The sequence below is a fragment of the Adiantum capillus-veneris genome, chromosome 20, assembly GCF_014529385.1.
Source record: "Adiantum capillus-veneris isolate H3 chromosome 20, ASM1452938v2, whole genome shotgun sequence".
Classification (NCBI taxonomy): Eukaryota; Viridiplantae; Streptophyta; class Polypodiopsida; order Polypodiales; family Pteridaceae; genus Adiantum; species Adiantum capillus-veneris.
In genome coordinates, this window is record NC_140950.1 from 68,004,403 (window position 1) to 68,017,445 (window position 13,043).

The following is a 13,043-nucleotide window of genomic DNA, read 5'->3' on the forward strand; positions in this document are numbered from 1 at the left end:
AACTTCTGCAGGCCCCTACCTCCGATCTACAAAAATTAGAGGCATTAAAGTTGTAGAGAGCTCTTTAAGAGGAAAGGTCTCTCTTGTTCGGCACAAAAGGTCTCCTCAACAGGAAGCATTAGATGAGCTCAAAAAGGAGCTGGAAGAGCTCAAAGCACAGAAGGAGTCCAAGGCTGTAGTCTTGAGCAGCTCATGTCACTCTCTGTAGCAGGCTACAGTGTCACTCTCACAGGACACTCAGTTAGTGCAGTTGGTTCAGTCTGGTTCACACTGGACGGACTCTCTGGGCTGGGCAGTGACACGTGGCAGGATACGGACAGTGGTCTAGTGGACATCGTGGCCAGGTCACCACCACCACTCACTTTGGAGATTGGCTTAGGTGGCTGCCATTTATGGGCCGTTGGTGGATCATCTTCTGGATATATGGTCCAGCGTCGTCGTCTGGAGTATAGAGTCTAGACACACAGCACTTCTTCACTCTCCCTGCACATCTGAGCCTCAACACCTCCATTGTACCTGAGAGTCCTGGGCTGGAGCTGAGTGTGTTGCCACGCCAGAGTCTGTATCAGTGCTTTGAGATAGTCGAGTCATTTGTGTGGTCTACTGTTGCTGTTGTGTCTGTGAGCATTGTTGTCTATTGTTTCCTGTTTCCAGTATGTTTTGAGTGAGATTGTCACGCACATTGCATTGAGGAGCACCCACTGTACAGAGCACGACACACTATCTGCGCTACAGGTGCTCTCATTTTGGCGATCACGGTGGGACCTCAACTGAAGTCTCACTCTGTTGAGTAGTTGGTTTTCTTCGCTTCACCTGTGCAGCCTGTTGGTCTGGTCCAGTTTCACCCTTGACAGCTTAATCTAGCTGGTCTAGTCTCTCGCCTTGCTGGTCTGGTCCTCTCTCGCCCTGGTCCACCCAGTCCTCATCTTGGTCTAGTCCTCCTCGTCCCTGGTCTAGTCCTTCCTCGTCCTAGTCCAAGCGAGGTGGTCTAGTCACTCGCCCTGGTCTAGTAGAGTCTAGACCAATGTTCAGCCAAGTGAAGGTCGTCTTGCCCAAGTGAAGGTCTTCTTGACCAAAGCTTGGTGGGGTTGGCGGTTACTGCATGACACATACAAGGAGGTCATTGGAGCGTCAAAGTGCACTACTGAGTCCTCTGAAGTACTACCACAGACGGCGTCAACCCTTGGTCCTAGTAGAAGCATATTAACCCCATCATCCATACCTACTCATACGGCTACCTCCATTCCTTCGACCGGTTCTACATCCTCCAGGTCACCTTCTCCGGTAAGGCTCTCCCCCATTTTGTTACAGCAAGCTAGTGAGCAACAGACTCAGGAGCAAGAGGCCATGGAGGAGCTCACAAGTGTTCTGGCAAAGGTGAACATCAAGTTCCCTACCTCTAAGGGTCTCTCCACAGAGGATGCAGACGACCATGCTCGGAGGTTTGTCTCTCTTTGCAGAGATCGTGGCCTCAACAGAGAAGACGCATACCTGGTGCTCTTCCCGTCCACCTTGGATGGTCTTGCAGATAAATGGTACAGTCAATTTGCTGAAAACCACTTTACTACTTGGACCATGTTAAGACAGCAGTTCTGTGAAGCTTTCCGAACAGGGGATTATCAAGAGAAGATTCTAGATGAGTTGGCCAACCTGTTGCTCCAGCCCAAGGAGACATTTGCAGAGCTCATGACCAGAACAAAGTCCCTGGTCGCCAAGCTGCCTCAGCAACCAGGGGAATTCATGGTGAAGAAGTGGATAGAGAAGGCTCTGCCTAAGACTTCTCAACAAAATCTCAGAGAAAGTCTCCGTCCTGAAGCCAGTCTGGAGGACTTTGTTGCTGCTGCTACTAGAATAGAGGGAGCAAGAATGCAGTTCGCAGACTCTCCTCAGTTAGATACTGCCCCTGTACTCGTGGACAATCCATCAGACCCCTTGACTTCTTTACGAAGGGAACTGGAAGCCCTAAAGTTACAGCGGGCCCTTCAAGAAGGGAGATCCTTCTCTCTCAGACAGGAGAAGCCTCCACATCAAGAGGCTTATGATCAACTTAAAAGAGAGTTAGAAGAGCTCAGGTCTCAGCAGGAGACTAAGGCTATGGTATGGTGTAGTTCATGCCGCTCTCCAGGACACCCTCCACAGGACTGTCCCCTTCGCTCTTATTGCCACTTCTGCGAAAAATCGGGTCATGAAGATAAGGATTGCTACTATATAAAGAGATTGCACAAAATACAGCAAAGTCTTGGTCCTACTCTCCAACAGGGGTTAGCACCAGCATCCAACATGGTTTCTCCCTATGGCCATCCACACCATATGCCACCTTTGCTGACAGCCCCTCCTATGCAAGGTATGCAGAGCACTTTTCCCTAACAGAGCTTTTATCATACCCATGCTCCCTCACCACCTCACAGCTTCTATGCCTCCACCTCCAACTTCATGGAGCAAGGACCACCTCGTCCTTGGACTCGTCCAGTGAATCGGCCCATTTTGTGCTACAGATGCGGGGAATATGGTCATTACCAAAGCAAATGCCCTCTGCCCGAAGGGTCTCCTCCCTGCCGTCATTGCCCTGATATGAAGGATCACTACAGTAAGGATTGCCCTAAAATTCGTGCATCTACGGCTTCGAACCCAAGTCAAAGCCAGACTGAGTTTGCCTTTCCCAAGCTCAATTTGATAGCAATTAGCATTGTTTCTCAGCCGCCCCCTTCTACCCACGTGGTTACCCCTCAAAATAAGCCGCCGCAATTGGCAGAGGAGCCATCGGGCGTCCTCACCCGGGCCCAGAGAGCCGCTCTCGGTCTTAGCATTCCATCAAGTTCAACTCCCCCACACATTCTCACACCAATGAATACCCTGCCTGCAACTCTTAACAAGCAATTTCCCAGTGCCATGAACGAATCCAAATCTTTGCTCTCCGATATTGATGAAGCTTTCTTGGAAGCAGTTTCCGATCTGCAGAAGATCAAGATACCAAAGAAACAACAGGTAGAAAAGAGAAGCTTACAGCAGAGACAGTCTTGAAGAACACTTTCCAACAAGTGTCCCTTTATGACGTGTTGCGGCTAGATGCAAATTTTAGAAGTGACACCCTTGCTGTTGTTCAGTCACTTTATCCTAGAGCAGGTCCTAGTGGCGGGCACCTCCCAGTGCGACCATCAGAGTCCTATATGATATCTAATCCCGCTGCTCCACTCACTGATTATAGAAGCCCTCTCCTTACAGTGTCCGTTTTAGGTCGGCAATTCTCAGGAGTGATAGTGGATGGTGGATCTGGCATTAACCTGATGCCCGAGTTCACTATGTTAGCTCTAGGTCTACAGCCTACTCGCCCTGCTCCCTTCACAGTTGCGTTGGCCGACCAGTGGACAGTCTACCCAGTGGGCATAGTGGACAATGTGCCTCTGCAGGTACAAGACTTTACTTTTAACTTGGATTTTGTTGTGGTTCGTCTTCCCCAAGTTGAGGGCAGATTTCCTTTGCTCATTGGAAGACCATGGCTGCGACACACTAAAGCACTTCATGATTGGGGGAACCGCAATGTGGATACATACTTCTGGCTCCTCGATGCAACCCATTCTCTTAGAAGGTGGTATGGATCCCGTGGTGCAGCAAGTTTCTTTGTCAATGGAAACCAAACTTGAACAAGAACAACCTTCTACACCTTAAGGGTCAGATGATGATCTGCTCGAGTGGTTGGAGGCTACCAAATCTATGCCTTGTTATGGAGTCTCTATTCACTCTTGGCCTGAAGATACACCCTCTTCAAATGTTTCCACAGTCACTAAACCTAATGTGCTAGCTAAAGTGTTGAAGGTCACAGAAGATACTCATGATGCGCTCTCGATGAAAGCCCTCTTGATGAAAGCCGTTGAATTTGAAAAGCCTATGAAAAAGTATATAAGCGAGAAGAAATCTTCACTACAGGAGTTCACCACCCCTCAAACATCAACCCCAACCTCTGTGGTGTCTGCTTCCCCGACCAGAACAAAGCTCTCCTCTGCGTCGTCTAGCAAACTTCCTTCAGAGAGCCCGTCCTGCAGGATGAATTCCAAGATCATGATATCTGTCTTGCATGTGATGCTCATTATAGCTATAGCTGAGTGCTCTTTATTTGCCCCTATCTACCCTTCCCCTCTCCCCCTAGCCCTCGACCTACCCTCCCCTCGCCCTTGCTCTACCCTCCCTCTCGCACTCGCCCTAGTTCACTCCCTCGCCCTCGCCCTATCTTTCCCCTCGTCCTCGCCCTACCCTCCCCATCACCCCCTTGCCCTCGCCCTATCCTCCCCCTCGTCCTAGTCCACCCCCTTCCCCTTCCCCTCGCCCTCCCCTCAACCCTACCCCTCCCCAACTCGTCCCCCTTCCCCTCCCCAACTCGCCCAACACTTCCAAACTCGCCCCTTCCCCTCCCAAACTAGTCCCTCCCCCTCCCCAATTCGTCCCCCTTTTCCCCTCCCCAACTCGCCTCCCCTCCCAATTCGTCCACCTACTCCCTCTTCCTATTCGGCCTTTTCACCAAATCAGCCCCCTCCCAATTAGTCCCTTTCCAATTCAGCCCTCTGCCCAATTAGTCCCTTCCCAATTCGGCCCTCTGCCCAATTAGTCCCTTCCCAATTCAGCCCCTCCCAATTAGTCCCTTCCCAATTCGGCCCTCTGCCCAATTAGTCCCTTCCCAATTCAGCCCCCTCCCAATTAGTCCCTTCCCAATTCAGCCCCTCCCAATTCGGCCCTCTGCCCAATTCAGCTCCCTCCCAATTAGTCCCCTCCCAATTCAGCCCTCTCCCAAATGCGCCCCTCCCAATCCCAATTGGCCCTCTGCCCAATTAGTCCCTTCCCAATTCAGCCCCCTCCCAATTAGTCCCTTCCCAATTCGGCCCTCTACCCAATTCAGCCCTCTCCCAAATTTGCCCCTCCCAATCCCAATTCGGCCCTCTGCCCAATTAGTCACTTCCCAATTCAGCCCTCTCCCAATTAGTCCCTTCCCAATTCGGCCCTCTGCCCAATTAGTCCCTTCCTAATTCAACCCCCTCCCAATTAGTCCCTTCCCAATAAGCCCTTCCCAATTAGTCCCTTCCCAACTCAGCCCTCTACCCAATTAGTCCCTTCCCAATTAGTCCCCTCCCAATTCAGCCCTCTCCCAAATGCGCCCCTCCCAATCCCAATTGGCCCTCTGCCCAATTAGTCCCTTCCCAATTCAGCCCCCTCCCAATTAGTCCCTTCCCAATTCGGCCCCCTGTCCAATTAGTCCCTTCCCAATTCAGCCCCCTCCCAATTAGTCCCTTCCCAATTCAACCCCTCCCAATTAGTCCCTTCCTAATTCGGCCCTCTGCCCAATTAGTCCCTTCCCAATTCAGCCCCCTCCCAATTCAACCCTCTCCCAAATGCGCCCCTCCCAATCCCAATTGGCCCTCTGCCCAATTAATCCCTTCCCAATTCAGCCCCCTCCCAATTCGTCCCCCTCTTTCCCTCCCAATCCATTCCTCTCCCAAATTCACCCCTCCCAACCCCAATTGGCCCTCTGCCCAATTAGTCCCTTCCCAATTCAACCCCCTCCCAAATTCGACCCACCCTTCCAATTCATTCCCCTCTTTCCCTCCCAATTCAGCCCCCTCCCAAATTCGCCCCTCCCAACCCCAATTGGCCCTCTACCCAATTAGTCCCTTCCCAATTCAGCCCCTTCCCAATTTGTCCCCCTCTTTCCCTCCCAATTCAGCCCTGAATTGTCATCATCTTTGCATAAGAATCCGCCATCCTGTGTTCGAGGAGAGAAACCTCCTCCTCCAAGTGTTGAATTCTCTTCCCAGCAGCAATCATTTCTTGCATGGTTGGGCCTAGCACCTGCTTCAAAAAAGATGTACTATGCGGTACCTAGTGGTTTCATTTCCTAGTTTTGCAGTATTTCCTCGCATCGAGACTATTTCCTCTCACCGAGACGGGAGCGGTCTTGTGGCGGGCAACCTGTAGCAGGCTACAGTGTCACTTTCACAGGACACTCAATTAGTACAGTTGGTTCAGTCTGGTTCACACTGGACGGACTCTCTGGGCTGGACAGTGACACGTGGCAGGATACGGACGGTGGTCTAGTGGACATCGTGGCCAGGTCACCACCACCACTCACTTTGGAGATTGGCTTAGGTGGCTGCCATTTATGGGCCGTTGGTGGATCATCTTCTGGATATATGATCCAGCGTCGTCGTCTGGAGTATAGAGTCTAGACACACAACACTTCTTCACTCTCCCTGCACATCTGAGCCTCGACACCCCCATTGTACCTGAGAGTCCTGGGCTGGAGTTGAGTGGGCTGCCACGCCAGAGTCTGTATCAGTGCTTTGAGATAGTCGAGTCATTTGTGTGGTCTATTGTTGCTGTTGCTATTGTGTCTGTGAGCATTGTTGTCTACTGTTTCCTGTTTCCAATCTGTTTTGAGTGAGATTGTCACGCACATTGCACTGAGGAGCACCCACTGTAGAGAGCACGACACACTATCTGCGCTACACTCTCCTGGGCATCCTCCCCAAGAATGCCCACTTAGAGCTTACTGCAACTTCTGCAAGCAAGGTGGACATGAGGACAAGGATTGCTACTACCTCAAGGGGCTTAGACATCTACAACAAAGCCGTGCTCCTACTCTTCAATATGGACTGACTCCTGCATCAAAGATGGTTTCTCCTTATGGCCATCCCAGTCAGATGCCACCCTTGCTGACAAATCCTCCTATGCAAGCTATGCAAGGTGCTTTGCCACCTAGAGTTTCTACATTGCCAATATACCTTTGGCAGCTTAGCTTTTACACAACTGCTGCTTCCCTCTGTGAGCAAACACAATCAATATTACAGAGAGAGAGAGAGAGAGAGAAATGAAATGAAATGAAATGTCATATTAACGTCTTCAAAAGGCCAAAATGACCTATGAGACCAAAAAGTTACAATGTGGTGGATCTGATACAAAATCAGAGTAACAAAAGTAACAAAAGTAACAAAATGACAAAATGAAAATACTATGCTATGGAATCCTGAACTACTAGGTGTGAACTAAGCAGCTAGCTGGGATGGCTAAATCACAAGAGATCCAGCATCGGTCGCTGGGGGATCTCATCAATCTCCTCCATGGTCAGTAGTCTGACCATGCGTCGTGCATGTCGGGATCCTTTGATGCTATGTAGTCCTCCGCATTCGTGGGCGTCTGGATCTCCCCATCTCGGTCGCTTGATCGATCAGCGTGCCTCTGGTGTAAGGCGACAAACTCTGCTGTGGTGGTAGCTCCTCCGGGTGCCAGTGTCTGCTCTAAAGAAGTCTGTGGTCTATCTTTGAGACTGCCTAGCCTGTCCTCTCGTCAGGCTCTCTCTGTGTCTGCGCAGCTCGAGCAAAAACAAACCCAGGCATCTCTGATCCTCGTACCGCATGACTCTGGAGAGTGGTCTGAATCCCTCTCTGAACAAGCAGTGGAAGCGGCCTCGTATCTTGTAGAAGACGGGGCAGTGGCATGTGTAGTGCAACTCTGTCTCAGGCTCCATGTCACACATGGGGCATGTCCTAGCCTTTGCTGGTACTCCGATGTATCTCTCAGTCTCGATCCGCAGCAGGTGTGAAGATGTGCGTATTTGGCCAATAGCACATCGTATCCCATGAGACAAGTGTCCATGTATCTGGGCCTCGTCACAAAACGGTCCTTCGTAAGCTGGAGAAGATGCTCTCTGTAGTAGAAAGCCATCTCCGTGCCCAGCTCCTGTACTGGCTGTATCCATGTCCTCCTGGTGTCTAGCTGAGTCAAGTCCTGGCGGATGAGCCTAGTGATCTCGGACTGTGTAAGAGTCAGAGAGGGTGCATCCAGTGTTGAACCCATGCGCCTAAAACCATGATGTCATCTCCCCATACCAGCATGCTCTATCTCCCTGCATGGCTAACTGTCGAGAGGACTCAAGTGCAAGGCGGGCATATTTGTCTCTGGGAAGTTCTCACATGCGGTGTATGAAGGAGGAGGAGGCAGATCTAGGGAATGCCTCAACCACTAGTGGGGGGGCAGCTAGCTCTGCTCGGATTATGGCACGTGGTACTGAGCCGCGAGATCATAGAGACCAGAGGATTCTCCATGTCTCCCCATCCATCAGTGCGACCCGCCCTCCCGTGGTGATCCCATGAAGGTCCCCATATCTCAGCTCCATAGAGCAATGCACAAGCCACCAAAGTGTCAAAGAGCCAGAGCTTCGTCCGAGGTTCCTGAAACTGAACCTGTGAACACATCCTCTCCAATCTACCCAATGCTGCATGTGCTCTGGTCAATTTAGTCTCTGCTGCTCTCCTCAATGAAAATGGTGGTCCACTAAAAACCACTCCAAGGTAAGTGTAAGCATCTGTTTACTCCACTGTCTCCTGGCCGTATGTGAATGTGGGTGCTGACCTCCTGATCCACTGTGGGGTGTTATTAAATACCATGACCTTGGTTTTACCAAGGTTGACAGACAAACCACTTTCATGGGCAAACCTATGCAAAGCATCCAAGTGACGTTTCATCCCCTCTGAGAAGTCAGAGATCAACACAATATCATCAAGAAGCATATAACAATAGTAGAATCCATGTCCCTGCCAGCTGTGCACCTCTATCATCATCTCTCTCAATGTAGTCAGATGACAAAAACCTCATCCACATACATACCAAATAGAGTAGGAGAGAGCAGGCAGCCCTGCTTCACCCAATAGTGGAGTAAACCGGTGTAGATAGACCCTCCAAGGTGCATACATGCCGCACTACTGACCTGTATAATGCCATGACCCCCCAAATGAGCTCTGTGGGTACTCCCATCTCCTGTAATGTGCGCATCAGTCTAGCTCTGGGTACTTGTGTCAAATGCTTTGTGGAAGTCCACAAAGCTACAATAGATCCATCTCCCATGTGATCTGCCCTCCTAAATGATGGCTCTGAGTGTCAAGAAATGGTCAAGAGTAGAAAAACCTCTCCTGAACCCTGCCTGTCCGGCTGCACGTAACCCCTCCCTCTCTGCCCATCTGCTCAGTTGCTGCTCAAGAATGGATGCGTGCAACCGTGCCAATGTGTGTCCAATCTTGATAGTGCGATAATTTCCAGGCTCCATAGGTCTCCTGACTTGAAGATAGGTACAATAGTAGATAGGCTCCAAGTATCAGGCAAGCCCTCACACATGGCACGGTTAAACATAACCGCTAGAAGCTCTCCTAGTAGATCTCTGGCATGCATGAAATGCTCAGCCACTAAGCCATCATGATCATATGCTCTCCCAATCCTCATCCTGTCAATGGCCTTCTTCACCATCTCAGCAGGTGAAAGAAGCACATGTGTGTGGGCATGGATCAGAGGAGTCGGGAAGGGGCGGCTGTCGAGGAATTGTGTACAGAGATTATGCACACTGGCCCAGGCCTCTGTAGAGGTAAATGGCCGGGGGGGGGGGGGGGGGGGGGGGGGGGGGATTGCTCATGACACAGCCGCCATGCCTCACGTGAATCCTGACTCAGAAATAGCTGGTATAGATCTTGTTCTAGGTGAGCCAAAAATGCCCTCTTCTTCCGCCGCACTAGGTGTCGGAAGTCAATCTGTGACTGTCTATGAGTGATGTCCCCCAAAACCACCTCTCTCTGAAGTCTAGCTCTAGTCTCACGGCATTCCTCATCGTACCATCTGTTATGGGGCATGCTCCCAGAACGGCGTCTCTGCTCAGGCTGGGGGTGAGGGTATGCCTCTGCTGCTGCATCATCTAATGTCTGTGTCAGTATAGTAGTAAGCTCCTCCAGAGGTCGCCGTGGCTCCTCTATGCATAGGCGTCTGTAGATCCCATCTATGTATATAGAGTCCGTCCCATCTATGTATACAGAGTCCGTCTACCGAGTGAAGGTGTAGCGAGTAGGGGATGCTGCCCGTAGCCTGTGTGCTACACTAAACTGGAAAGAGATGGTCAACGACAGAAAAGCATGATCCACTACCGCACCAACAGGTTTGGGTCCAATTGTGAGATCCTGGATACTAGAGATGAGGCTCGGCTGTGTCATGACATAATCCACTGTGCTGGCTCCATGTCCATGTGGAAAGCATTTAAAACCCTCCGTAGCGGGAAATCTCTGTAGGCCATTCAAGATGGCCAATCCATGTGCAGTCCCCATGTCTATCAAGTGTCGTCCATACTCAGTATATTCCCCATCATGTGATAGTCTGGATAGGCCTGTCTGCAACATCTAGCTCTCTCAGCATCTCCTCTGAAGTATCATAAAATACTATATGATCATGGGCAGTCCTAGCATTGAAGTCCCCTAGAATGAGGATGTCACCATCTCTAGAGAACTCCCATATGTCATCCACTGTCCTTTGCGTGGTGCATATACTGACATACTCGGGGGGAAGTAGCAAATAGCGATGTAAAGATATCTGTCTGTTTCTGCTCTCAATCTCACCCACATGTACCTAGCTTGCTTATCCCTGCGGGCTATATGTATCAATGGTTGCAACTCCTTCCTGAATAACACTGCCACTCCTCCTGAGCCCCGCCCTCTGTGCTATGAACGTGTCTCCTTTCTACAAGCTATCTCCCATCTGTATCCACTAATGTGAGGCATAGACTGCCCAGGGGCCCGATGTGTCTGAGTAGGAGACGATGTCTCTTCCTCTAAAACTATCCTCAAAAGCACCCACATCAAGGCGTATAGATCCATTAGAATTCAAGGTGGCAACTTTGAGTGTGGTCCCATAGGTCTCACACCGTCATGTGGAGCGCCGCTCGACAATCACCACCCGACGATCTCTGTAGAAGGCCGTCTTTCCCTTCTACCTTGCCGCTTGAATCTCTGGCATTACCTCTCTCATATGCCCAAGCTGTGTAAGAGTGAGGTCATGTCCAAGAAATATGCCTGTTTTCTTTAGTGTAGGACGCCTCTTCAAGAAGTCCTTCTTTGCCTCCATGGATGAAAAACGCATGATTAAAGCTCTCTCCTTTGAAGTCTCCCCATTTCCTTGTGTCTTCTTCCCTACCCTCCATGCCTTTGTATGAGTAGTCTCACTACCCATCAGGTGGAGAAGTTCTTTGACTTCCCCTTCCACATCATCTTGGTCTTTTAGATTAGACCGGTTACTCGTATGTGCAAAGCTCTAGTTTTCCTTCGCTGCTCTTCTTCTAGAGTCATGTTGATGATTATAGGAGTGGGGACAGATGTGATTTCTTTCCCTTTCCCTTTCCCTTTCTTAGCGACTTTTATCCATTTCTCGGCCTCATCCGCCTTCTTCTATCTCTTCGTGATCACCCATCCACGAAGGCATCTTTACCACATTCTGCTTCTCCTCCTCTTTGATCATCCGTACCTGCTCCTTGATTACCTTGATTTCCTCTTATCACCGAGGTTTGGAATTCTGCTTCCTCTAGTCCACTGCTTGCTCTATCAACCAGCTCTCGCTTGAGGGCTAAGACCTCTTCTTTGAGTGCTTGTGAATCCGCCTTAAGTGCTTGTAGCTATGCCTGCAGGTCTTCTTTCTCCTTCTTCCATTGTGCGCCCTCGTTGAGGAACATTTGAAGAAGGTTGGCCTTCTCTTTCCACCATCCTTCCGTATTTGCTTTCCATCTTTCATCTCCCTTTCCATTTGTGTTATCCGCTCGTTTGTACGCATGAAGGTTGCCTTTGTATGGGGCTTGCAAGCTGGTGAAGCGCTTATGACCTCCATTTGTATTCGAGTTATGCATACAGAGAGAGAGAGAGAGAGAGAGAGAGAGAGAGAGGACACTCTTGCCTCAGGCAAGGTCCTTGCTTATCATTAAATTAAATCAACGTGCCATAGTAATCGTTTTGAGAAAATCCACTTAGGGCAGCTGGATTTTTATGGTTCCGAAGCTTACGCGACTTGCGCTGAGCCCTAGCGATAGCAAGTCTCTGTCGCGAGGAGGGCAGACTATCATGAAGAGCCACTGCCCAACGCACCCGTGCCTTGCTTACTCACTGTTGCTCCGACAAGGCAAACTAAACTCAAGACCTGTTGAGAGAGAGAGAGAGAGAGAGAGAGAGAGAGAGAGAGAGAGAGAGAGAGAGAGAGAGAGAGAGAGATGAAATGAAATGAAATGTTATATTAACGTCTTCAAAAGGCCAAAATGACCTATGAGACCAAAAAGTTACAATTGGTGAATCTGATACCATGTCTGAGTACGGAAATTACAAAGTTACAAAGTACCAAGTTACAAAGAACTAACACTAAAACACTAAGGAGAAAGGAAATTGGGGGCGGGGGGGGGTGTGAGTTCATATGAAATTTCTCATCGGTCGCTGTCAGATCTCATCGACCTCCTCCATGGTCAGAACTCTGGTTGGGCGTCTGGCATGTGTGATCTGTATCTTTTGTTGCAGCCTTCGTTGGTAGTGGGAGTCCCCCCGAGGTCGTGGACGTCCGGATCTGCCATGTTCAGTGGCTCGGTCAAGCAGCGTACCTCTAGTATGAGTAGGCTTTGAAAGCTGCTGTAATGATTGCTCCGTTGGCTCTCCTTTGTCTGGTGTAAAGAACTCTGTGATTCGTCTGTGAGACTGTCTTTCCCCTAATGTCCTCAGCAAGTTCTCCCTAAGTCTGCGCAGCTCTAGCAGGAACAATCCGAGACACTTCTGATCCTTGTATCTCATGACTCTAGAAAAAGGTCCGAACCCTTCTTTGAACAGGCAGTGGAAGCAGCCGCGTATCTCATAGTATGCCAGGCAGTGACATGTGTAGTGCATCTCTGTCTCTAGCTCAAGTTACATAGGTGACATATCCTGGCTCCTGCCGGCACCCCTCGAAATCGGCCAGTCTCGATCTGGAGCTGATGTGAGGATGTGCGTATCTGTCCAATAGCGCATCTTATCCCATGAGATAAGTGTGTATCCATGTATGCAGGCCTAGTCACAAAGCAGTCCTCCGTGAGTTGGAGAAGATGCTCTCTGTAGAAGGCCATCTTCATGCCCAACTCCTGTGTCGGCTATATCTATGTGCTCCTGGTATTTAGCTGAATCAAATCCTGACGTATGAGTCTGGTGATCTCTGTCCGTGTGAGAGATAGGGAGGGTGCATCCAAGGAG

General features: G+C 50.0%; 1 protein-coding gene across 3 annotated transcripts in view; it reads left to right on the forward strand.

Moving 5' to 3' along the window:
• LOC147432665 (vacuolar protein sorting-associated protein, putative (DUF1162)) overlaps nucleotides 1-13,043 on the forward strand; it is a 303,484-nt gene that overhangs the window by 253,549 nt on the left and 36,892 nt on the right. The window lies entirely within an intron of this gene.